The following is a 16,283-nucleotide window of genomic DNA, read 5'->3' on the forward strand; positions in this document are numbered from 1 at the left end:
TATTCGATGTGGAGGTGCAACGCCCTAGAGTGAAGCCTAGGTTGCCCGTAACGTGGAAATGACCATTACTTTCACACTGTTTGCAATTATTCCTGTTACACGATGGAAAACCTGTTGTATTTATATTGTATTTTACGCTTCGGGCGTTCACTTCTAAGGCCGTCGCTATTCGATGTGGAGGAGCAACGCCCTAGAGTGAAGCCTAGGTTGCCCGTAACGTAGAAATGACCATTACTTTCACACTGGTTGCAATTATTCCTGTTATGCGATGGAAAAACTGTTGTACTTATATTGTATTTTATGCTCCTGGCGTTCAATTCTAAGTCCCTAGCTATTCGATCTGGTGGAGCATCGCCCTAGAGTGAAGCCTAGGTTGCCCGGAACGTAGAAATGACTGTCGCTTTCACACTGGTTGCAATTATTCGTGTCATACGGTGGAAAAACTGTTGTATTTTTAATGTATTTTATGCTTCGGGCGTTCACTTCTAAGGCCCTAACTATTCGATCTGGTGGAGCAACGCCCTAGAGTGAAGCCTAGGATGCCCGGAACGTAAAAATGACCATAAATTTCACACTGGTTGCAATTATTCGTTTTATACGACGGAAAAACTGATGTATTTATTTTGTATTTTATGCTTCTGGCGTCGACTTGTAAGGCCGTAGCTATTCGATGTGGTGGAGCAACGACCTAGTGTGACGCCTGGGTTGCCCCGAACGTAGAAATGACCATTACTTTCACAATGTTTGCAATTATTCATTTTATACGATGGAAAAACTGTTGTACTTATATTGTATTTTATTCTTCTGGCGTTGACTTCTAAGGCCCTAACTATTCAATCTGGTGGAACAACGCCCTAGAGTGAAACCTCGGTTGCCCGGAACGTAGAAATGACCATAACTTTCACACTGGATGCAATTATTCGTTTTATACGATGGAGAAGCTGTTGTATTTATATCGCATTTTATTCTTCTGGCGTTGACTTCTTAGGCCCAAACTATTCGATGTGGTGAAGCAACGCCCTAGAGTAAAGCCTAGATTGCCCAGAAAGCAGAAATGACTGTTACTTTCGCACTGGTTGCAATTATTCCCGTTATACGATGGAAAACCTGTTGTATTTATATTGTATTTTATTCTTCTGGCGATGATTTCTTAGGCCCTAACTATTCGATCTGGTGGAGCATCGCCATAGAGTCACGCCTATGTTTCCCGGAACGTAGAGATGAACATATCTTTCACACTGGTTGCAATTACTCGTTCTATACGATGGAAATGCTGTTGTATTTATATTGTATTTTATGCTCCTGGTGTTTACTTCTTAGGCCCTAACTATTCCATCTGGTGGAGCGGCGACCTAGAGTGAAACCTAGGTTGCCCGGAATGTATAAATGACCATTACCCTCACACTTGTTGCAATTATTCCTGTTATACTATGGAAAAACTGATGTGCTTTTATTGTACTTTATGCTTCAGGCGTTCACTTCTAAGGCCGTAGCTACTCGATGTGGTGGAGCAACGCCCTAGAGTGGTGCCTAGGTTGCCCGTAACGTAGAAATGACCATTACTTTCAGACTGTTTGCAATTATTCATTTCATACGATTGAAAAAGTGATGTATTTAGATAGTGTTTTATGCTTCTGGCGTTTACTTCTAAGACCGTAGCTATTCGATGTGGTGGAGCAATGCCCTCGAGTGAAGCCTAGGGCGCCCGGAATGTAGAAATGACCATTACTTTCTCAGTGGTTGCAATTATTCGTTTTATACGATGGAAAAGCTGTTGTATTTATATCGTATTTTATGCTTCTGGCGTTGACTTCTTAGGCGCTAACTATTCGAGCTGGTGGAGCAACGCCACAGAGTGAAACCAAGGTTGCCCGGAACGCAGAAATGACCATTACTTTCACACTGGTTGCAATTATTCCTGTTATACGATGGAAAAACTGTTGTATTTTTATTGTATTTTATAATTCTGGCGTTGAATTCTAGGTCCCTAGCTATTCGATCTGGTGTAGCTACGCCCTAGATTGAAGCCTAGGTTGCCCGGAACGTAGAAATGACCATTACTTTCACACTGTTTGCAAATATACATTATATACGATGAAAAAGCTGTTGTATTTATATTGTATTTTATGCTTCTGGCGTTGACTTCTTACGCCCTAACTATTCGATCTGGTGTAGCTACGCCCTAGAGTGAAGCCTAGGTTGCCCGGAACGTAGAAATGACCATTACTTTCACACTGCTTGCAAATATACATTATATACGATGAAAAAGCTGTTGTATTTATATTGTATTTTATGCTTCTGGCGTTGACTTCTTAGGACCTAACTTTTCGATCTGGTGGAACAACGCTCTAGATTAAAGCCTAGGTTGCCCGGAACGTAGAAATGACTGTCGCTTTCACACTGGTTGCAATTATTCGTGTCATACGGTGGAAAAAATGTTGTATTTTTAATGTATTTTATGCTTCGGGCGTTCACTTCTAAAGCCCTAACTATTCGATCTGTTGGAGCAACGCCCTAGAGTGAAGCCTAGGATGCCCGGAACGTAAAAATGACCATAAATTTCACACTGGTTGCAATTATTCGTTTTATACGACGGAAAAACTGATGTATTTATTTTGTATTTTATGCTTCTGGCGCCGACTTGTAAGGCCGTAGCTATTCGATGTGGTGGAGCAACGACCTAGTGTGACGCCTGGGTTGCCCAGAACGTAGAAATGACCATTACTTTCACAATGTTTGCAATTATTCATTTTATACGATGGAAAAACTGTTGTACTTATATTGTATTTTATTCTTCTGGCGTTGACTTCTAAGGGCCTAACTATTCAATCTGGTGGAACAACGCCCTAGAGTGAAACCTCGGTTGCCAGGAACGTAGAAATGACCATAACTTTCACACTGGATGCAATTATTCGTTTTATACGATGGAGAAGCTGTTGTATTTATATCGCATTTTATTCTTCTGGCGTTGACTTCTTAGGCCCTAAATATTCGATCTGGTGGAGCAACGCCCTCGAGTGAAGCATAGGCTGCCCGGAACGTAGAAATGACCATTACCTTCACAGTAGATGCAATTATTCCTGTTATACGATGGAAAAACTGTGGTATTTTTGTTGCACTAAATGCTTCTGGCGTTGACTTCTAAGGCCCTATCTATTCGATCTGGCGGAGCCACGCCCTAGAGTGAAGCCTAGGTTACCCGGAACGTAGAAATGACCAGTACTTTCACACTGGTTGTAGTTACGCCTGTTATACGGTGGAAAAACTGTTGCGTTTTTATTGTATTTTATGCCTCCGGCGTTCGAATTCTAGGTCACTAGCTATTCGATCTCGAGTAGCAACGCCCTAGAGTGTAGCCTAGGTAGCCCGGAGCGCAGAAATGGCCACTACCTTCACACTGTTTGCAATTATTCCTGTTATACGATGGAAAAACTGTTGTATTTATATTGTATTTTATGCTTCTGGCATTGAATTCTAAGGCCCTAGCGATTCGATCTGGAGGAGCAACGCCCTAGAGTGAAGCCTAGGTTGCCCGGAGCGTAGAAATGACCATTACTTTCACACTGTTTGCAATTATTCATTTGATACGATGGAAGAGCAGTTGTATTTATATTGTATTTTATGCTTCTGGCGTTGACTTCTAAGGCCGTAGCTATTCGATGTGGTGGAGCAACGCCCTAGAGTGAAGCCTAGGTAGCCCGGATCGTAGAAATGACCATCATCTTCACATTGTTTGCAATTATTCAGTTTATACAATGGAAAAGCTGTTGTATTTATATTGTATTTTATGCTTCTGGCGTTGACTTCTAAGGCCGTAGCTATTCGATGTGGTGGAGAAACGCCCTAGAGTGAAGCCTAGGTTGCCCAGAACGTAGAAACGAGCATTACTTTCACACTGGTTGTAATTATTCCTGTTATACGATGGAAAAGCTGTTGTATTTTTATTGTATTTCATGCTTCTGGCTTTGACTTCTAAGGCCGTAGCTGTTCGATGTGGGGGGGCAACGCCATAGAGTGAAGCCTAGGTTGCCCGGAACGTAGAAACGACAATTACTTTCACTCTGGTTGCAATCATTCCTGTTATTCGATGGAAAAGCTGTTGTATTTATATTGTATTTTATGCTTCTGGCGTTGACTTCTAAGTCCCTAGCTATTCGATCTGGTGGAGATACGCCCTAGAGTGAAGCCTAGGTTGCACGGAACGTAGAAATGACCATTACTTTCACACTGCTTGCAATTATTCCTGTTATACAATGGAAAAACTGTTGCATTTTTATTGCATTTTATGCATCAGGCGTTGAATTCTAAGTCCTTAGCTATTCGATCTGGTGGAGCAACGCCCTAGAGCGGTGCATAGGTTGCCCGGAACGTAGAAATGACCATCATCTTCACACTGTTTGCAATTATTCATTTTATACGATGGAAAAGCTGTTGCATTTATATTGTATTTTATGCTTCTGGCGTTGACTTCTAAGGCCCTAACTATTCGATCTGGTGGAGCAACGCTCTAGAGTGAAGCCTAGGTTGTTCGGAATGTAGAAATGCCCATAACTTTCACACTGGTTGCAATTATTCATGTTATACGATGGAAAATCTGTTGTATTTATTTCGTACTTTATGCTTCTGGCGTTGACTTCTAAGGCCCTAACCCTTCGATCTGGAGGAAAAATGCCTCAGAGTTATGTCTTGGATGCCTGAAACGTCGAAATGGTCATTACTTTCACACTGGTTGCAATTATTCATGCTATACGATGGAAAAACTGCTGCATTTCTAATGTACTTTATACTTCTGGCGTTGAAGTCTAAGGCCCTCACTCTTCGATCTGATGGAGCAACGCCCTAGGGTGAAGCCGAGGTTGCCCGGAACGTAGAAATGACCATCACCTTCACTCTGGTTGCAATTACTCCTGTTATACGACGGAAAAACTGCTGTATTTTTATTGCATTTTATGCTTCTGGCGTTGACTTCTAAGGCCGTCGCTATTCGATGTGGTGGAGTAACGCCCTAGAGTGAAGGCTAGGTTGCCCGGAACGTAGATATGACCATCACTTTCACACTGTTTGCAATTATTCATTTTATACGATGGAAAAGCTGTTGTATTTATATTGTATTTTATGCTTCTGGCGTTGAATTCTAAGGCCCTAGCTATTCGATCTGGTGGAGCAACGCCCTAGAGTGAAGCCTAGGTTGCCCGGAACGTAGAAATGACCATTACTTTCTTACTGTATGCAATTATTCATTTAATACGATGGAAGAGCTGTTGTATTTATATTGTATTTTATGCTTCTGGCGTTGACTTCTAAGGCCGTAGATATTAGATGTGCTGGAGCAACGCCCTAGAGTGACGCCTAGGTTGTACGGAACGTAGAAATGACCATCATCTTCACTCTGGTTGCAATTATTCCTGTTATACGATGGAAAAACTGCTGTATTTTTATTGCATTTTATGCTTCGCGCGTTGACTTCTAAGGCCGTAGCTATTCGATGTGGTGGAGAAACGCCCTAGAGTGAAGCCTAGGTTGCCCAGAACGTAGAAACGAGCATTACTTTCACACTGGTTGTAATTATTCCTGTTATACGATGGAAAAGCTGTTGTATTTTTAATGTATTTCATGCTTCTGGCTTTGACTTCTAAGGCCGTAGCTGTTCGATGTGGGGGGGCAACGCCATAGAGTGAAGCCTAGGTTGCCCGGAACGTAGAAACGACAATTACTTTCACTCTGGTTGCAATTATTCCTGTTATACGATGGAAAAACTGCTGTATTTTTATTGCATTTTATGCTTCGCGCGTTGACTTCTGAGGCCGTAGCTATTCGATGTGGTGGAGCAACGCCCTAGAGTGAAGCCTAGGTAGCCCGGAACGTAGAAATGACCATCATCTTCACACTGTTTGCAATTATTCATTTTATACGATGGAAAAGCTGTTGTATTTATATTGTATTTTATGCTTCTGGCGTTGAATTCTAAGGCCCTAGCTATTCGATCTGGTGGAGCAACGCCCTAGAGTGAAGCCTAGGTTGCCCGGAACGTAGAAATGACCATTACATTCATACTGTATGCAATTATTCATTTAATACGATGGAAGAGCTGTTGTATTTATATTGTATTTTATGCTTCTGGCGTTGACTTCTAAGGCCGTAGATATTAGATGTGCTGGAGCAACGCCCTAGTGTGACGCCTAGGTTGTACGGAACGTAGAAATGACCATCATCTTCACTCTGGTTGCAATTATTCCTGTTATACGATGGAAAAACTGCTGTATTTTTATTGCATTTTATGCTTCGCGCGTTGACTTCTGAGGCCGTAGCTATTCGATGTGGTGGAGCAACGCCCTAGAGTGAAGCCTAGGTAGCCCGGAACGTAGAAATGACCATCATCTTCACACTGTTTGCAATTATTCATTTTATACGATGGAAAAGCTGTTGTATTTATATTGTATTTTATGCTTCTGGCGTTGACTTCTAAGGCCCTAACTATTCGATCTGGTGGAGCAACGCTCTAGAGTGAAGCCTAGGTTGTTCGGAATGTAGAAATGCCCATAACTTTCAGACTGGTTGCAATTATTCATGTTATACGATGGAAAATCTGTTGTATTTATTTCGTACTTTATGCTTCTGGCGTTGACTTCTAAGGCCCTAACCCTTCGATCTGGAGGAAAAATGCCTCAGAGTTATGTCTTGGATGCCTGAAACGTCGAAATGGTCATTACTTTCACACTGGTTGCAATTATTCATGCTATACGATGGAAAAACTGCTGCATTTCTAATGTACTTTATGCTTCTGGCGTTGAAGTCTAAGGCCCTCACTCTTCGATCTGGTGGAGCAACGCCCTAGGGTGAAGCCGAGGTTGCCCGGAACGTAGAAATGACCATCACCTTCACTCTGGTTGCAATTACTCCTGTTATACGACGGAAAAACTGCTGTATTTTTATTGCATTTTATGCTTCTGGCGTTGACTTCTAAGGCCGTCGCTATTCGATGTGGTGGAGTAACGCCCTAGAGTGAAGGCTAGGTTGCCCGGAACGTAGAAATGACCATCACTTTCACACTGTTTGCAATTATTCATTTTATACGATGGAAAAGCTGTTGTATTTATATTGTATTTTATGCTTCTGGCGTTGAATTCTAAGGCCCTAGCTATTCGATCTGGTGGAGCAACGCCCTAGAGTGAAGCCTAGGTTGCCCGGAACGTAGAAATGACCATTACTTTCTTACTGTATGCAATTATTCATTTAATACGATGGAAGAGCTGTTGTATTTATATTGTATTTTATGCTTCTGGCGTTGACTTCTAAGGCCGTAGATATTAGATGTGCTGGAGCAACGCCCTAGAGTGACGCCTAGGTTGTACGGAACGTAGAAATGACCATCATCTTCACTCTGGTTGCAATTATTCCTGTTATACGATGGAAAAACTGCTGTATTTTTATTGCATTTTATGCTTCGCGCGTTGACTTCTGAGGCCGTAGCTATTCGATGTGGTGGAGCAACGCCCTAGAGTGAAGCCTAGGTAGCCCGGAACGTAGAAATGACCATCATCTTCACACTGTTTGCAATTATTCATTTTATACGATGGAAAAGCTGTTGTATTTATATTGTATTTTATGCTTCTGGCGTTGACTTCTAAGGCCCTAACTATTCGATCTGGTGGAGCAACGCTCTAGAGTGAAGCCTAGGTTGTTCGGAATGTAGAAATGCCCATAACTTTCACACTGGTTGCAATTATTCATGTTATACGATGGAAAAACTGTTGTATTTATTTCGTACTTTATGCTTCTGGCGTTGACTTCTAAGGCCCTAACTCTTCGATCTGGAGGAAAAATGCCTCAGAGTTATGTCTTGGATGCCCGAAACGTCGAAATGGTCATTACTTTCACACTGGTTGCAATTATTCATGCTATACGATGGAAAAACTGCTGCATTTCTAATGTACTTTATGCTTCTGGCGTTGACGTCTAAGGCCCTCACTCTTCGATCTGGTGGAGCAACGCCCTAGGGTGAAGCCGAGGTTGCCCGGAACGTAGAAGTGACCATAACTTTCACACTGGTTGCAATTATACTTTTTATGCGATGGAAAAACTGTTGTATTTATTTTGTATTTTATGAATCTAACGTTGACTTCTTAGGCCCTAACTATACGCTCTGGTTGACCAACGCCCTAGAGTGAAGGCTAGGCTTCCCGGAACATAGAAACGACCATGACTTTCACACTGTTTGCAATTATTCATTTTATACGATGGAAAAGCTGTTGTATTTATATTGTATTTTATGCTTCTGGCGTTGAATTCTAAGGCCCTAGCTATTCGATCTGGTCGAGCAACGCCCTAGAGTGAAGCCTAGGTTGCCCGGAACGTAGAAATGACCATTACTTTCTTACTGTATGCAATTATTCATTTAATACGATGGAAGAGCTGTTGTATTTATATTGTATTTTATGCTTCTGGCGTTGACTTCTAAGGCCGTAGATATTAGATGTGCTGGAGCAACGCCCTAGAGTGACGCCTAGGTTGTACGGAACGTAGAAATGACCATCATCTTCACTCTGGTTGCAATTATTCCTGTTATACGATGGAAAAACTGCTGTATTTTTATTGCATTTTATGCTTCGCGCGTTGACTTCTAAGGCCGTAGCTATTCGATGTGGTGGAGAAACGCCCTAGAGTGAAGCCTAGGTTGCCCAGAACGTAGAAACGAGCATTACTTTCACACTGGTTGTAATTATTCCTGTTATACGATGGAAAAGCTGTTGTATTTTTAATGTATTTCATGCTTCTGGATTTGACTTCTAAGGCCGTAGCTGTTCGATGTGGGGGGGGCAACGCCATAGAGTGAAGCCTAGGTTGCCCGGAACGTAGAAACGACAATTACTTTCACTCTGGTTGCAATCATTCCTGTTATTCGATGGAAAAGCTGTTGTATTTATATTGTATTTTATGCTTCTGGCGTTGACTTCTAAGTCCTTAGCTATTCGATCTGGTGGAGCAACGCCCTAGAGCGGTGCATAGGTTGCCCGGAACGTAGAAATGACAATCACTTTCACACTGTTTGCAATTATTCATTTTATACGATGGAAAAGCTGTTGTATTTATATTGTATTTTATGCTTCTGGCGTTGAATTCTAAGGCCCTAGCTATTCGATCTGGTGGAGCAACGCCCTAGAGTGAAGCCTAGGTTGCCCGGAACGTAGAAATGACCATTACATTCATACTGTATGCAATTATTCATTTAATACGATGGAAGAGCTGTTGTATTTATATTGTATTTTATGCTTCTGGCGTTGACTTCTAAGGCCGTAGATATTAGATGTGCTGGAGCAACGCCCTAGTGTGACGCCTAGGTTGTACGGAACGTAGAAATGACCATCATCTTCACTCTGGTTGCAATTATTCCTGTTATACGATGGAAAAACTGCTGTATTTTTATTGCATTTTATGCTTCGCGCGTTGACTTCTGAGGCCGTAGCTATTCGATGTGGTGGAGCAACGCCCTAGAGTGAAGCCTAGGTAGCCCGGAACGTAGAAATGACCATCATCTTCACACTGTTTGCAATTATTCATTTTATACGATGGAAAAGCTGTTGTATTTATATTGTATTTTATGCTTCTGGCGTTGACTTCTAAGGCCCTAACTATTCGATCTGGTGGAGCAACGCTCTAGAGTGAAGCCTAGGTTGTTCGGAATGTAGAAATGCCCATAACTTTCACACTGGTTGCAATTATTCATGTTATACGATGGAAAAACTGTTGTATTTATTTCGTACTTTATGCTTCTGGCGTTGACTTCTAAGGCCCTAACTCTTCGATCTGGAGGAAAAATGCCTCAGAGTTATGTCTTGGATGCCCGAAACGTCGAAATGGTCATTACTTTCACACTGGTTGCAATTATTCATGCTATACGATGGAAAAACTGCTGCATTTCTAATGTACTTTATGCTTCTGGCGTTGACGTCTAAGGCCCTCACTCTTCGATCTGGTGGAGCAACGCCCTAGGGTGAAGCCGAGGTTGCCCGGAACGTAGAAGTGACCATAACTTTCACACTGGTTGCAATTATACTTTTTATGCGATGGAAAAACTGTTGTATTTATTTTGTATTTTATGAATCTAACGTTGACTTCTTAGGCCCTAACTATACGCTCTGGTTGACCAACGCCCTAGAGTGAAGCCTAGGTTGCCCGGAACGTAGAAATGATCATCACCTTCACTCTGGTTGCAATTACTCCTGTTATACGACGGAAAAACTGCTGTATTTTTATTGCATTTTATGCTTCTGGCGTTGACTTCTAAGGCCGTAGCTATTCGATGTGGTGGAGTAACGCCCTAGAGTGAAGGCTAGGCTTCCCGGAACATAGAAACGACCATGACTTTCACACTGTTTGCAATTATTCATTTTATACGATGGAAAAGCTGTTGTATTTATATTGTATTTTACGCTTCTGGCGTTGAATTCTAAGGCCCTAGCTATTCGATCTGGTGGAGCAACGCCCCAGACTGAAGCCTAGGTTGCCCGGAACGTAGAAATGACCATTACTTTCACACTGTTTGCAATTATTCATTTTATACGATTGAAAAGCTGTTGTATTTATATTGTATTTTATGCTTCTGGCGTTGACTTCTTAGGCCGTAGCTATTAGATGTGGTGGGGCAACGCGCTAGAGTGACGCCTAGGTTGCACGGATCGTAGAAATCATCATTATTTTCACACTGCTTGCAATTATTCCTGTTTTACAATGGAAAAACTGTTGCATTTTTATTGTATTTTATGCATCTGGCGTTGAATTCTAAGTCCCTAGCTATTCGATCTGGTGGAGCAACGCCCTAGGGAGGAGCCTAGGTTGCCCGGAACGTAGAAATGACGATCACTTTCACACTGTTTGCAATTATTCATTTTATACGATGAAAGAGCTGTTGTATTTATATTGTATTTTATGCTTCTGGCGTTGACTTCTAAGTCCCTAGCTATTCGATCTGGTGGAGATACGCCCTAGAGTGAAGCCTAGGTTGCACGGAACGTAGAAATGACCATTACTTTCACACTGCTTGCAATTATTCCTGTTATACAATGGAAAAACTGTTGCATTTTTATTGTATTTTATGCATCAGGCGTTGAATTCTAAGTCCCTAGCTATTCGATCTGGTGGAGCAACGCCCTAGAGCGGTGCATAGGTTGCCCGGAACGTAGAAATGACCATCACTTTCACACTGTTTGCAATTATTCATTTTATACGATGGAAAAGCTGTTGTATTTATATTGTATTTTATGCTTCTGGCGTTGAATTCTAAGGCCCTAGCTATTCGATCTGGTGGAGCAACGCCCTAGAGTGAAGCCTAGGTTGCCCGGAACGTAGAAATGACCATTACTTTCATACTGTATGCAATTATTCATTTAATACGATGGAAGAGCTGTTGTATTTATATTGTGTTTTATGCTTCTGGCGTTGACTTCTAAGGCCGTAGATATTAGATGTGCTGGAGCAACGCCCTAGTGTGACGCCTAGGTTGTACGGAACGTAGAAATGACCATCATCTTCACTCTGGTTGCAATTACTCCTGTTATACGATGGAAAAACTGCTGTATTTTTATTGCATTTTATGCTTCGCGCGTTGACTTCTGAGGCCGTAGCTATTCGATGTGGTGGAGCAACGCCCTAGAGTGAAGCCTAGGTAGCCCGGAACGTAGAAATGACCATCATCTTCACACTGTTTGCAATTATTCATTTTATACGATGGAAAAGCTGTTGTATTTATATTGTATTTTATGCTTCTGGCGTTGACTTCTAAGGCCCTAACTATTCGATCTGGTGGAGCAACGCTCTAGAGTGAAGCCTAGGTTGTTCGGAATGTAGAAATGCCCATACCTTTCACACTGGTTGCAATTACTCATGTTATACGATGGAAAATCTGTTGTATTTATTTCGTACTTTATGCTTCTGGCGTTGACTTCTAAGGCCCTAGCTCTTCGATCTGGAGGAAAAATGCCTCAGAGTTATGTCTTGGATGCCTGAAACGTCGAAATGGTCATTACTTTCACACTGGTTGCAATTATTCATGCTATACGATGGAAAAACTGCTGCATTTCTAATGTACTTTATGCTTCTGGCGTTGACGTCTAAGGCCCTCACTCTTCGATCTGGTGGAGCAACGCCCAAGGGTGAAGCCGAGGTTGCCCGGAACGTAGAAGTGACCATAACTTTCACACTGGTTGCAATTATACTTTTTATGCGATGGAAAAACTGTTGTATTTATCTTGTATTTTATGAATCTAACGTTGACTTCTTAGGCCCTAACTATACGCTCTGGTTGACCAACGCCCTAGAGTGAAGCCTAGGTTGCCCGGAACGTAGAAATGACCATCACCTTCACTCTGGTTGCAATTACTCCTGTTATACGACGGAAAAACTGCTGTATTTTTATTGCATTTTATGCTTCTGGCGTTGACTTCCAAGGCCGTAGCTATTCGATGTGGTGGAGTAACGCCCTAGAGTGAAGGCTAGGTTGCCCGGAACGTAGAAATGACCATCACTTTCACACTGTTTGCAATTATTCATTTTATACGATGGAAAAGCTGTTGTATTTATATTGTATTTTATGCTTCTGGCGTTGAATTCTAAGGCCCTAGCTATTCGATCTGGTGGAGCAACGCCCTAGAGTGAAGCCTAGGTTGCCCGGAACGTAGAAATGACCATTACTTTCTTACTGTATGCAATTATTCATTTAATACGATGGAAGAGCTGTTGTATTTATATTGTATTTTATGCTTCTGGCGTTGACTTCTAAGGCCGTAGATATTAGATGTGCTGGAGCAACGCCCTAGAGTGACGCCTAGGTTGTACGGAACGTAGAAATGACCATCATCTTCACTCTGGTTGCAATTATTCCTGTTATACGATGGAAAAACTGCTGTATTTTTATTGCATTTTATGCTTCGCGCGTTGACTTCTGAGGCCGTAGCTATTCGATGTGCTGGAGCAACGCCCTAGAGTGAAGCCTAGGTAGCCCGGAACGTAGAAATGACCATCATCTTCACACTGTTTGCAATTATTCATTTTATACGATGGAAAAGCTGTTGTATTTATATTGTATTTTATGCTTCTGGCGTTGACTTCTAAGGCCCTAACTATTCGATCTGGTGGAGCAACGCTCTAGAGTGAAGCCTAGGTTGTTCGGAATGTAGAAATGCCCATAACTTTCACACTGGTTGCAATTATTCATGTTATACGATGGAAAAACTGTTGTATTTATTTCGTACTTTATGCTTCTGGCGTTGACTTCTAAGGCCCTAACTCTTCGATCTGGAGGAAAAATGCCTCAGAGTTATGTCTTGGATGCCCGAAACGTCGAAATGGTCATTACTTTCACACTGGTTGCAATTATTCATGCTATACGATGGAAAAACTGCTGCATTTCTAATGTACTTTATGCTTCTGGCGTTGACGTCTAAGGCCCTCACTCTTCGATCTGGTGGAGCAACGCCCTAGGGTGAAGCCGAGGTTGCCCGGAACGTAGAAGTGACCATAACTTTCACACTGGTTGCAATTATACTTTTTATGCGATGGAAAAACTGTTGTATTTATTTTGTATTTTATGAATCTAACGTTGACTTCTTAGGCCCTAACTATACGCTCTGGTTGACCAACGCCCTAGAGTGAAGCCTAGGTTGCCCGGAACGTAGAAATGACCATCACCTTCACTCTGGTTGCAATTACTCCTGTTATACGACGGAAAAACTGCTGTATTTTTATTGCATTTTATGCTTCTGGCGTTGACTTCTAAGGCCGTAGCTATTCGATGTGGTGGAGTAACGCCCTAGAGTGAAGGCTAGGTTTCCCGGAACGTAGAAACGACCATGACTTTCACACTGTTTGCAATTATTCATTCTATACGATGGAAAAGCTGTTGTATTTATATTGTATTTTACGCTTCTGGCGTTGAATTCTAAGGCCCTAGCTATTCGATCTGGTGGAATAACGCCCCAGACTGAAGCCTAGGTTGCCCGGAACGTAGAAATGACCATTACTTTCACACTGTTTGCAATTATTCATTTTATACGATGGAAGAGCTGTTGTATTTATATTGTATTTTATGCTTCTGGCGTTGACTTCTAAGTCCCTAGCTATTCGATCTGGTGGAGCTACGCCCTAGAGTGAAGCCTAGGTTGCACGGAACGTAGAAGTGACCATTACTTTCACACTGCTTGCAATTATTCCTGTTATACAATGGAAAAACTGTTGCATTTTTATTGTATTTTATGCATCAGGCGTTGAATTCTAAGTCCCTAGCTATTCGATCTGGTGGAGCAACGCCCTAGAGCGGTGCCTAGGTTGCCCGGAACGTAGAAATGACCATCACTTTCACACTGTTTGCAATTATTCCTTTTATACGATGGAAAAGCTGTTGTATTTATATTGTATTTTATGCTTCTGGCGTTGAATTCTAAGGCCCTAGCTATTCGATCTGGTGGAGCAACGCCGCAGGGTGAAGCCTAGGTTGCCCGGAACGTAGAAATGACCATTACTTTCATACTGTTTGCAATTATTCATTTTATACGATGGAAGAGCTGGTGTATTTATATTGTATTTTATGCTTCTGGCGTTGAATTCTAAGGCCCTAGCTATTCGATCTGGTGGAGCAACGCCCTAGAGTGAAGCCTAGGTTGCCCGGAACGTAGAAATGACCATTACATTCATACTGTATGCAATTATTCATTTAATACGATGGAAGAGCTGTTGTATTTATATTATATTTTATGCTTCTGGCGTTGACTTCTAAGGCCGTAGATATTAGATGTGCTGGAGCAACGCCCTAGTGTGACGCCTAGGTTGTACGGAACGTAGAAATGACCATCATCTTCACTCTGGTTGCAATTATTCCTGTTATACGATGGAAAAACTGCTGTATTTTTATTGCATTTTATGCTTCGCGCGTTGACTTCTGAGGCCGTAGCTATTCGATGTGGTGGAGCAACGCCCTAGAGTGAAGCCTAGGTAGCCCGGAACGTAGAAATGACCATCATCTTCACACTGTTTGCAATTATTCAATTTATACGATGGAAAAGCTGTTGTATTTATATTGTATTTTATGCTTCTGGCGTTGACTTCTAAGGCCCTAACTATTCGATCTGGTGGAGCAACGCTCTAGAGTGAAGCCTAGGTTGTTCGGAATGTAGAAATGCCCATAACTTTCACACTGGTTGCAATTATTCATGTTATACGATGGAAAAACTGTTGTATTTATTTCGTACTTTATGCTTCTGGCGTTGACTTCTAAGGCCCTAACTCTTCGATCTGGAGGAAAAATGCCTCAGAGTTATGTCTTGGATGCCCGAAACGTCGAAATGGTCATTACTTTCACACTGGTTGCAATTATTCATGCTATACGATGGAAAAACTGCTGCATTTCTAATGTACTTTATGCTTCTGGCGTTGACGTCTAAGGCCCTCACTCTTCGATCTGGTGGAGCAACGCCCTAGGGTGAAGCCGAGGTTGCCCGGAACGTAGAAGTGACCATAACTTTCACACTGGTTGCAATTATACTTTTTATGCGATGGAAAAACTGTTGTATTTATTTTGTATTTTATGAATCTAACGTTGACTTCTTAGGCCCTAACTATACGCTCTGGTTGACCAACGCCCTAGAGTGAAGCCTAGGTTGCCCGGAACGTAGAAATGACCATCACCTTCACTCTGGTTGCAATTACTCCTGTTATACGACGGAAAAACTGCTGTATTTTTATTGCATTTTATGCTTCTGGCGTTGACTTCTAAGGCCGTAGCTATTCGATGTGGTGGAGTAACGCCCTAGAGTGAAGGCTAGGTTTCCCGGAACGTAGAAACGACCATGACTTTCACACTGTTTGCAATTATTCATTCTATACGATGGAAAAGCTGTTGTATTTATATTGTATTTTACGCTTCTGGCGTTGAATTCTAAGGCCCTAGCTATTCGATCTGGTGGAATAACGCCCCAGACTGAAGCCTAGGTTGCCCGGAACGTAGAAATGACCATTACTTTCACACTGTTTGCAATTATTCATTTTATACGATGGAAGAGCTGTTGTATTTATATTGTATTTCATGCTTCTGGCGTTGACTTCTAAGTCCCTAGCTATTCGATCTGGTGGAGCTACGCCCTAGAGTGAAGCCTAGGTTGCACGGAACGTAGAAGTGACCATTACTTTCACACTGCTTGCAATTATTCCTGTTATACAATGGAAAAACTGTTGCATTTTTATTGTATTTTATGCATCAGGCGTTGAATTCTAAGTCCCTAGCTATTCGATCTGGT

This window comes from Calliopsis andreniformis, unplaced genomic scaffold (genome assembly GCF_051401765.1).
Source record: "Calliopsis andreniformis isolate RMS-2024a unplaced genomic scaffold, iyCalAndr_principal scaffold0002, whole genome shotgun sequence".
NCBI classification, from domain to species: Eukaryota; Metazoa; Arthropoda; class Insecta; order Hymenoptera; family Andrenidae; genus Calliopsis; species Calliopsis andreniformis.